Below are 11,001 nucleotides of genomic sequence, written 5' to 3' on the forward strand. Positions count from 1 at the left end.
GTATCACCCCTCCAGAGGGACTAATATGCAATACTGACATGGTAGGTTATTTTGGTTTGTTGTTTTTGTCCAAATCTGTTAGGCATGATTGATGAAATGATCAAATAAAACCCATTTGATAATGCATGTTATTTACAAAATCCCAATACCTAGAGTCATTGGGTAATACTCGTCAATGTTGTGACTCGGTGCGAGAACGATATCTGGGATGGATTCGTTGCCATTTATACCCTCATTATGGCTTGTAACGCGAAAGTTATATGCAATGTTGTGTTTATACCAGAATGAAGGTCAACAAGACGGGTAGAGGGTATACCTGGACTTCCTTGGGGATGTAGATCAACAAGAGGTGGTAGAGGTACATCCGATGCCTTTCTTTGTTCCGGTGCCTTGCTATTTGAATTTCCCTTACTTAACTTTTGTTCTGATGAGTGACATATCACAAATGTAGGTCAACATGAGAAGATCAAATAAGAACTATTTGATAATGCACGTTATTTACAAAAGCCCCATACCTGCCATAATTGGGTAATACTCGTCAATGTTGTGACTCGGTGCGGGAACGATTTCTGGGATGGATTCGTCGACATTTATACCCTCATTATGGCATGTAACACGGTAGTTATATGCAATGTTCTGTTTACACCAGAATGAAGGTCAACAAGACGGGGTAGAGGTAAACCTGGACTTCCTTGGGGATGTAGATCAACAAGAGGGGGTAGAGGTACATCCGATGCCTTCCTCTGTTCCGGTGCCTTGCTATTTGAATTTCCCATACTTACCTTTTGTTCTGATGAGTGACCTATCACAAATGTAGGCCAACGTGAGAAGCTAGAGTAGAGGTCCATTTCAAAGTAAACTTACAGGAGGACAAAGCTACCAACTGCTTACAGGAAAAGCTTGAACCTGGTCGAGCTGGGAACATTGATAAAGAAAAGGTGTAATTTAGCTTTGCGTAAAATTCAGAGAAGTTGCATATGTATAAATTGTATGATTCACAAGTCCGAAAACCTTCAAGTGTCTTATTGAATGTGCTGCCGACGGAAGCATAAAAAATCATCATACATACAGGAAGGTACTGCTCCATCGGAGTTCTGTACGTATGTGCGTTGGGCCCTGTTGAATGGACGAAGGGTTTAGGGTTTAGGCGAACCTGATTTAGGCGGAACCTGATCGGTGGCACCCTTCCTGGGATCGGTGGAGGCGGATGCGTGCGTGGGGTTGTGCGGCAGCCTCCCACGGATCGGCAGCGACGGAGGCGTCAATGGGATTGTGCGGCGACGGCGAGACCTGGCACTGTCACGTATGTGCATGATCTGAGGCGGCCTCCATGAGATCGGATCCGGCCTCGCTGGGATCGACGACAGAAGGGATCGATGGCGGTTGGGGTGTGGTTCCCGTCGTCGTACTGGGATTGACGACAGAAGGGATCGATGGCGGCTGGGGCGTGGTTCCCGTCGTCGTAGGAATAGATCATGAGGCGACGGACGCCGAGTGAAATGGCCATGCGCAACCCATACAAAAGTGCTTCATATTCTGCTTCATTATTGGAGGAATCGAAGTGAATCTGGAGAACATATCTGAGCTTATCTCCTCGGGGGAGACTAATACTACCCCAGCACCGGAACCATTCAACATCTTAGATCCATCGAAGAACATGGTCCAGTGCTCCGAGTGAACTTGAGTCGGAAGTTGCTGTTCAATCCACTCGGCGACGAAATCCGCGATTGCTTGGGACTTGATAGCCTTCTTTGCTTCAAACTTGATATCTAAGGGAAGGAGTTCAATCGCCCACTTAGCCACTCGACCAGTTGCATCTCTGTTGTGCAGAATCTCTGATAGTGGGGCGTCGCTGACGACTGTAATGGAGTGGTCAGAGAAGTAATGTGCAACCTTCTTCGTGGTCATATAAATCCCATATACAAGCTTCTGGTAATGAGGATATCTTTGTTTTGAAGTGGTCAAAACTTCAGACACATAATATACTGGGCGCTGAACTCTGAAGGCCTTTCCTTCTTCTTCCCGCTCGACCGTAAGTACTGTACTGACAACTTGTCCCGTGGCCGCAATGTAAAGCAGCAGAGGCTCTTTACTGATTGGGGCAACAAGCACCGGCTGGGTGGAGAGCAGAGCTTTGAGCTCTGCAAATGCTGCATCAGCTTCTGGAGTCCACTCGAACTTGTCAGACTTCTTCATCAGTCGGTAAAGGGGCAACGCCTTTTCACCGAGCCAAGAAATGAATCGACTTAGAGCGGCCAAACAACCTGTAAGCTTCTGGACATCGTGCACACGCACAGGGCGCTTCATCCGGAGTATGGCACCGACTTTTTCAGGATTAGTGTCGATTCCCCATTCGAAAACGAGAAAACCGAGTAACTTTCCACCTGGAACTCCGAATGTGCACTTTGATGGGTTGAGCTTGATATCATACCTCCTGAGGTTTGCAAAGGTTTCAGCAAGGTCAGTCCGCAGGTCGGAACCTTTTCGTGACTTAACCACAATATCATCCATGTATGCCTCCGCATTCCGACTGATTTGGGTGAGTAAACACTTCTGGATCATCCTCATGAACGTGGCTCCGGCATTCTTGAGGCCGAATGGCATGGTGACATAATAGAAGCATCCAAATGGAGTGATGAAAGCTGTTTTGATCTCATCGGGTCCATACAGACGGATCTGATGGTACCCGGAATAGGCGTCCAGAAAAGACAATCGCTCGCACCCCGCGGTCGAGTCAACTATTTGGTCGATGCGAGGGAGAGGAAAATGATCTTTCGGGCAGGCCCGATTGATATGTTTAAAATCAATGCACATGCCAAGTGACTTGTCCTTCTTGGGGACCATGACAACATTGGCGAGCCACTCGGAGTGGTAAATCTCTCGAATGAACTCCGCTGCTAAGAGCCGAGCCACCTCCTCGCCAATAGCTTCCCTCTTCTGGACGGCGGACCGTCGAAGATGTTCTTTCACAGGCTTGAATTTTGGGTCGACTCGTAGACGGTGCTCAGCCAGCTCCCTGGGAACTCCAGGCATGTCAGAGGGCTTCCATGCGAAGATGTCCCAGTTCTCATGGAGGAACTGGATGAGCGTTTCTTCCTATTTGGAGTCGAGCGTCGTTGAGATGTGAGTCGGGGCAGCATCGGGGTCGGTCGGGTGAATGTGGACTGGCTTTGTTTCACCGGACGACTGAAAAGCAGATTCTGAAGCAGGCTTCTTGGCTCATAGCAATTCACTCGGATCAGCAGTCTTCTGGTACTCTTGCAGCTCGACCAATGCCATCTGAGCATCAGCGATCTTTGAGCCTTTCTGAAAACACTCTTCAGCTTTCTTCCGATTGCCTGTAACAGTGATCACACCTTTGGGACCAGGCATCTTCAGTTTGAGGTACACGTAGCACGGTCGAGCCATGAAACGTGCATAAGCTGGCCTGCCCAAAATGACATGATAAGCACTTTGGAAGTCCACAACCTCGAATGTCAACTTTTCCTTGCGGTAATTCTTCGAATCACCGAAAACCACATTAAGAGCAATCTGGCCGAGTGATTCGGCTTTCTTCCCGGGAATGACTCCGTGGAAGCTCATGTTGCTGGTACTGAGCCTGGACATCGGAATGCCCATCCCTTTCAATGTTTCTGCGTATAGTATGTTCAGGCCACTGCCACCATCCATCAGGACTTTGGTCAGTCGAGTGCCTTCGACAATTGGGTCGACTACCGAAGCTTGCCTCCCAGGGGTGGCAATGTGCGTAGGGTGATCAGACTGGTCGAATGTGATGGCAGTCTGAGACCACTTCAGATAACTGGGTGTTGCCGGAGCAACCATATTCACCTCACGGTTAATGACTTTCAGTCGACTTTTGCTTTCGACATCAGCAAAAATCATCAGGGTGGAATTGACTTGGGGGTATCCATCGTCACTGTCTTCCTTGTCCTCAACTCTGTCCGACTCTTTTTCCTTATCTTTGGACTGCTTGCCCTGAAACTGCTGGATCAGGAGCCGGCACTGTCGAGTGGTATGCTTTGGGTAAATAAAATTACCCTCTTCATCTTTCTTGGTGTGGATGTGACATGGCAGATTCAAAACATCATTCCCATCTTGATCCTTGACTTTCTTGGGCTTCCAGGGCCCCTTGGGTTTTCCTTTGAATTTTCCCTGGGTTACGGCCAGGGCCTCCCCAGGGGCGGCTGGCTCGGCCTTCCGCTTCTGTTTCCGACTGGAGTTTCCTCCAGCTTCTTGGGCGACTGCCTTGTGCTTGCCACTCCGGAGTCGATCTTCGTCTTCACCATTAGCGTATTTGGTGGCAATCTCCATCATCCGATTCAGAGACATCTCTCTAGTTCGACCGAACTTCAGATTCAATTCTCTGTGCTTAACGCCTTCCTTAAAGGCACAAACTGCTTGATGATCTGGTACATTCTCAACTGTGTGATGCAATGTGATCCACCTCTGGATGTAATCCCTCAGAGTTTCATTTGGTTTCTGCACGCAAGACCGCAATTCTGTAAGGCCTGCAGGTCGCTTGCATGTTCCCTCAAAGGTTGTGACAAACACTCGGGAGAGGTCCTCCCAAGTGTAGATGCTGCTGGGTGCCAACTGATTTAGCCATGCTCTGGCTGAGCCCTCTAACATGAGAGGCAAATGCTTCATAGCCACCTCATCATTTCCACCGCCAATCTGTACAGCCACTCTGTAATCTTCAAGCCAAGTGTCAGGTTTAGACTCACCGGTGAACTTGCTGACTCCCGTCGCCAACCTGAAGTTGGGAGGAATCACTGCGGCCCTGATGGCTCGACTGAAACACTCTGGCCCTGAAGCATGTACTCTGCTGCTGGCAGGCGCATCTCTGTCGTGGCCTTCTCGATGAGCTCTGTTCCTGTCAACCAAACCTTGAACGAGGATGGATCTCGCATCAAAGCCTGGGTCCCTGGGGTCGACTGGAATCCTCTGCCCAACACTATGAGGGCGTCTGTCATCTCGCTATCGAGGCGCATACGACCCACTCCTCGGGGGAGGGGTTGGCACTCGACGTCGATCATCACGATCGAATCGGTGATCATACTGCTCATTTCTTCTGTACTGATCGTGCCGGTCTCCACGTCCCTCACGCCTTGGGGGCGATCGCGGGCTGTGAGCTGACTAGACTGTATCCGTTGCAACGGATCGACTATGGATCTTATTCCACGACTGAGAAACAGTGGAATTCTGGTTTCCCGCCGCCCGGAGCAACGCTCTGATCTGCAACAAGCCCCTGCCAGCCTCCGACTGGGAGGGATGAATCGATTCTGCTATACGGGCTGCGGCGGCCAAATTCTGAACTGGGGTTCGATATACCTGCGTCGGCAGGAAGAGCTGACGTCGACTGGACACGGGAGCTCGCTGACGCGCTTGCTCGTCGAGTATTCACTGGAGATTTTCTAGTCGAGTGCGCTCGGCCAAGTTAGCCAAGCGCGCGTCCTCCAAGGCCCGGGCCTCGGGGGTTTCTCCGACGATAGGAGTGTGGAGTGCATCCATGTTCCGGCGGCGAAGCTCCTCTCGCTGCAGTGACGTGAGAGGTTCGGGGAGATACTCATCGTGGGGATGCGACGGGTCGCCCCCACCCGCGCCTTCATCAGCGCGAGGGAAACCGGGAGGACTGTGTGTTCCATCGACCGCCAGAACCTCAGCCGCTGGGTCGCTGCTGTCGCACTCGGATGCGGTCTCCGCGGAGCCAGTCGATAGGTCGAACAGGCCGCAAAGAGATTCGTCGGGCTCGATTGCCGCGACTTGTGGAGCGGCCGACTGGCGAGCCACGGCATGCCTCACCCACCTCTGAAGTCTCGACCGACCGGAGCGCTTGCGCTGGTGGAAGACAGGGCGGGGAGACGACACGGGGGCCGACCGATACTGGGTCGACGGCTGCCGCAGGAGGACGCCACGAACGCATGCGCGAAAGTGCGTCGCACCGCGGACGGGGAGCGCATCGATGTCGAGTGGAGCCTCCTGAAGTCAAGCAGAGTCATCGGCGATGAACGTGAGCGCGCCGAGACGGATCTCGCGGCCCTCCACCAAAACTCCGCACGAAACCATGATCAAGGTGATCGGAAAAATCGCAACTTCTCCAGCTAGGCGCTAAGATTCCGGCCCCACGGTGGGCGCCAACTGTCCTGGTTCTAGCTCTGACAGTGATGTAGGGGGGTGTGTATGGAGAGGCTAGATCTCAGCTATGGAGAAGTTGTAAACACACCAGGATGTACGAGTTCAGGCCCTTCGCGGAGGAAGTAACAGCCCTACGTCTCGGTGCCCCGAGGCGGTCGATTGGATTATAGGTGTGTGAATAACAGGGGTGCGAACCCTTCATCTTGAGGAGGGGGGTGGCTTATATAGAGTTCGCCAGTCCTCTCCTGTCCTCAGTAATGCAGGGTTTAAGGTTCATTAAGGTTGGGTGTTACTGGTAACGCCCCTAATAAAGTGATATAATGACCATAAAGACTACTTAAAGACCGACCGTTTGCCCGCGGAGTGACTTTAGATCCCCTGGCGGTCGAGTGGTTGTCTTCGTGGTCGAGTGGTAGCTTCTTGGTCGAGTGTCTTGAACCCGTCAAGTAGGTACCTTCAAGTCGATTAAAAGATGACTTCTTCTAAAGATGTCCTTGGGTAGGGCTCTTAGGACAGGTCCGTGCCCCTACCCTAGATATATAGCTTCATCAGTACGGCCCTGAACATACTGACTATTACATTCCAGTGAGATGAAAGAACACTTTTACAAAGATCGCAATCAATACGCAGCCAACAAAATACAGCAAATAGGGTTGTTCCAACCAGCAATCCGCAGCCTGTACCTGCTTCTTCTTCTTCTTCCTCCTCTTCATCTGCACACTTCGTCCAGAGTTATTGGGGCTGGGTCTCCCTTGCGGCCATTTATCGGATTTATCCTTCTCAACTGGACTGCCAATGTCTGTTCAAAAAGGTATTATTTAACAAAGGGACATTCACATATAAAAGATGGGAAATAAATGCACATACACTTCGCAATGGAGCACTTCTTAATTCTTATTGGTGAGGGCCTCAACCAGAGGTATAAAACTAGTACTAAGTAAATAATAATGGACAAAACAGATGGATACAGGTAAATAGGTAATGTACATATAAATGACACATGGGTCATCATAACTAAGATATGCAACTTGCCTCCCGTCTCAGACACCCAAACCTGTTAATTTCGAAAAGACCAAACTAGTGAAGCATTTCCTAAGCATGAGTGTATGTACATTCAAAATGGTATGTTTATTCTCACTGCACCAAAATTCTGATTTTTGTTAATGAACATTCTACTACAAATCTATGTTATATAATAAAATTCCATGGTCCTATATCATGTTGTTTGCGATATAAAGAAATAAGAGAAAATTACATATATTGCATATATATTTGAAACACTTTCTTTGTAAACTTATAAAGTTTGACTTAGGTCAAAGCTAATATGTGGAGTAAATAAAAACGGATGGAGTAAATTTCAACAGTGTTAGTACTGATACATACATTCTCCTAAGCAAGCACACACAAGAACTGACAGAGAATCAAGAGTACAAAAGTTCCGGTTTGAAACAAGAGTGCAAAAAATACAGTCCTATGTTGCTGCTAAATCACATGGCACGATGAAAAAAAGAATATAGTTACCATACCTGGTGTTATATTGAGGTAGTACTTGGGGAAGGTGCACGGACAGTACATCGTAACGGTGTATGACGGTTGGGTAGAAACCGGGACCAATGCCTCCAGAGCCGCACGTTTCATGTCAACAACGACTACCCAAGCTGTGTCGTCTTCCTCGTTCACCTTGCCCATCATGTAAAGGAGATCGTCGTCGTCCACACTCAGGGTGGGGTTAAGGAAATACAGGTTCTTAATTTCCAGCTGTTTGGTCTCATCATTCAAAAGCTCGGGCAACAATGACAAATAACTTGGGTCAACCGAGATTTCAGCAACATCAGTTGTGGAGCACCTGCCCCAATCATCCCAAGAGACCTTCCTGTTCCATGCGGTGGCCTTCCATGCTTTACCATTGGCCCTGCAATTAGGTTCATCGAATTTTATGTCGACAAACTTGATCAGATCATCGCAGCATGTTATATCGCAGAAGAATTCCGGCGCGTAGGAAGGATAACCATTCGTATCGGTGATGCAAGCTTTTACTTTAGGTAACGGTATGTATGTGATGACAGGACGCTCGTCGAACAGGTTGCTAAGAAGAAGAATACCACGCAAGAGATCAACCCATCCCAATGAGCTTTCCCCGACAGTGATCTGCTTGGAGCTGGCATGTCTATCAAACAATAACTGATCAGACTTGGATAAGCAGAGCAAGGCCTCCTTACTTCTCTTCCATGTCTTTGTCTCGGAGGAGAAGATGTACGCATAATAATGCCAAGCCTGGTCACTAGATTCCCACTGATGATGGAGAAAGGCAACAACATAGTGCTCGTTACCGCAAGGCAAGAGGCCAAATTGCTGGCTCATGAAGGCTTCGACCGTGGGTTTCGGGGCCGGGAGACGGTGCAGCGACGGCCTCCCGCCGGGGATTCCTCGGGCGGAGTAGACGAAGTGGTGGACGGAGTCATCGAGGGTGACGCAGAAGAGGACGAAGGCTCCCTCGGCGCAGAGAAGGAAGGGCGGGGTGTCGGAGAAATCGTCGTCTTCCAGACCAGGGCAGTGGACGGAGAAGTAGGAGACGGCAGGCGGGTCGACGAGCCAGAAGGACACCGCGACGGCTTGGCCCTCCCTCGTGCGGCACAAGGCGGTGGTCGCGTTCCGGTGGTCGGAGATGCGCGCTGTCTTGTTGAGTAAGACCCAATCGGGATAGCCGGGGCGCAGGGAGGTGGAGTCGGCGGCACGTGGGCCGATTATGGTGGAGTGACGGATGGAAACTGGGGAGATATCCATGGATTGACAAGAGGATTTGGGGAATTCGGCAGATTTTTGCTTTTGGCCGCGGCCTGGATTTGCACTACGAGGAGCGATTGATGCGGCGAATTTGCTCTGTTTCCCTTCTAGCGGGGGCGAACCTGACACGAAGGTCGGAAGGGGTGGGCGCTACTTTTTGTAAGCGGAGGGGGGGAGACGCCTACTCGGACCATGAATCTGATTTGCATCCGACTCGGATTCAAAATCTGCCTGCTATAGCATTTTATTTTGCGCCAAGATTTTTGTAGATTTTCTTTCCTAAATCCTAAAAAGCGCAGCTGTACATGTTTGCAGCCCCGAGCGCACACTCCTCTGTGGGCCGTCTGATTTCCATCCCGCGTCGCGCACGTGCCCAGGGGCTACCTGGTCGGGATCCCGTCGCCACGGAACAAGATCCTCTGACTTAGACCAATCTACTCCCGAGGGACGTAGTAGGTCCTGCACCGTTCGTTGGCGATCTGACAACTCATTGTGAGGTGCGCTCTTCTCTCCCGTCGTGTACACACAGACACAAGTGTCATGGACTACAGCCTGCGCTATCCTTCTCGCTCAGAAATAACGGCCCTTGCAGCCCAGTCCGACGCTAGCGAGGGAAGCGAGGAAAAAAAGGTGCGCGGAAGGCAATCCGGCGGCCGGCTGGGACCGGTACTCTGCTCGTTTTGTCAATCTCAGTAAGTCTCCATAGTCCTTTCTTTGAAATCTAACACATGAATGAAACTCTGAAATTGATTGAACTTTCACCGTCAGATTACTACAGAAATTGATTAAGTTTTCCTTGCTAATTGATCGGAAGAAGCAACCTGCTAGTTGATCGGAAGGAGTTCCTCGGCACCCGATGGGGACGGCTGCTCTGCTCATCAATCTCAGTAAGTCTCCATAGTCTTTTCTCTGACATCTAACATGTGAATAAAACACTGAACTTTCATCATCAGAGTACTTTAGAAATTGGTGAAATATCACTTTTCTGATGGAAGAAGCAGCCCGCTAAATTGTGATCAGGCATCCTTTTTCTGATGTAAGAAGCGGCATACTGAACTCTAATCAGACATCCTTTTTTCTGATGGAAGAAGCAGCTGACATAGAAGAAAAGGCTAATACATTCCAATGAGTAATTTTCTTCTCCCAATTGTCGCTACTCTTTGCGTGTTCTCTTATAGAAATCGTTTTCTAGTACTATTAGCCCCAACATTTCCTATGCACTCCACAAGTCTAATGTTCATGTTGCTTTTACATTACAGAGTTGTATTGCCTAGTTTGGTACCTCATGTTGGCATGGAATTCATCTAATTTTCTAGTACTTCGCGTACATAATTACGCTCTAGAAATACCATGGGCATAGGGGGAGGGGCACCATCATGGCACGCCCAAAACACGGCTTAAACCGCACCAGGGGCTGCTGATTTTTTACTTTTCTCTTACCTCCAGGACTCTACTCTTCGGAAGGCCTGTTCGGCAGTTCAATTGCCGCACAAACGATGCAAGAACCAGGGAAGCAGACAAGCCATGCCGCATCACGGAAATCTCTGGTGGTCTCTATCACGAGCAGTATACCTGTTTCGCATACTATTCCACAGCTTGCCCCTGGAGCAAACATATTAAATGGTCCAACTTTTCATTTATCGCATTACTTGTATCGTTCTGCTTTGATCGCAGCTATTTCTAATAAACAATGCATAGCTTTTGTCTATTTTTGCACTAATTTTTTATAAATAAATGTTCCTTAACGACATGTTGCACCCGTACAACTTGGTACGGCCAAAATACGCCAGGGGATTTTAGTACCCCTCAATATGGTATGAGAAGTCCGAACACTTTCACAAGTGCGGCACCCCGAACTTATAGCATTATATGCATCGGCTCCGAATCATGTCTTGGGTCAATAGTTGGGTTTGCCTGGCTCCTATTTTTTGGTGCCTTATGTTCCGCTATATCGGCTAAGGTAGCACTAGGAGAACCACTGCGATTGTGCCCCAGTTGAGCTGGGCCGAGCACCTCAGTGGAGAAAGCTAAAACTGACTGTCATGATGAAGCGAGAGCTGGTCGCTGTTCGAGAGGTTTTTT

At 49.4% G+C, this 11,001-nt stretch overlaps 1 long non-coding RNA gene across 2 annotated transcripts; it reads left to right on the forward strand.

The window, feature by feature from the left end:
• The first annotated feature begins 282 nt into the window (after positions 1–282).
• LOC125547779 lies at positions 283–1,053 on the forward strand. 2 transcript variants are annotated; one of them, XR_007300767.1, is made up of 4 exons: positions 283–358; positions 452–554; positions 650–724; positions 818–1,053. It is a non-coding gene; the product is annotated as an uncharacterized LOC125547779 (long non-coding RNA). The 2 variants fall into 2 exon arrangements; XR_007300768.1 differs by having other exon boundaries at positions 452–528.
• Positions 1,054–11,001: the final 9,948 nt, after the last annotated feature.

Source organism: Triticum urartu, chromosome 3 (genome assembly GCF_003073215.2).
Source record: "Triticum urartu cultivar G1812 chromosome 3, Tu2.1, whole genome shotgun sequence".
In the NCBI taxonomy this organism is placed as follows: Eukaryota; Viridiplantae; Streptophyta; class Magnoliopsida; order Poales; family Poaceae; genus Triticum; species Triticum urartu.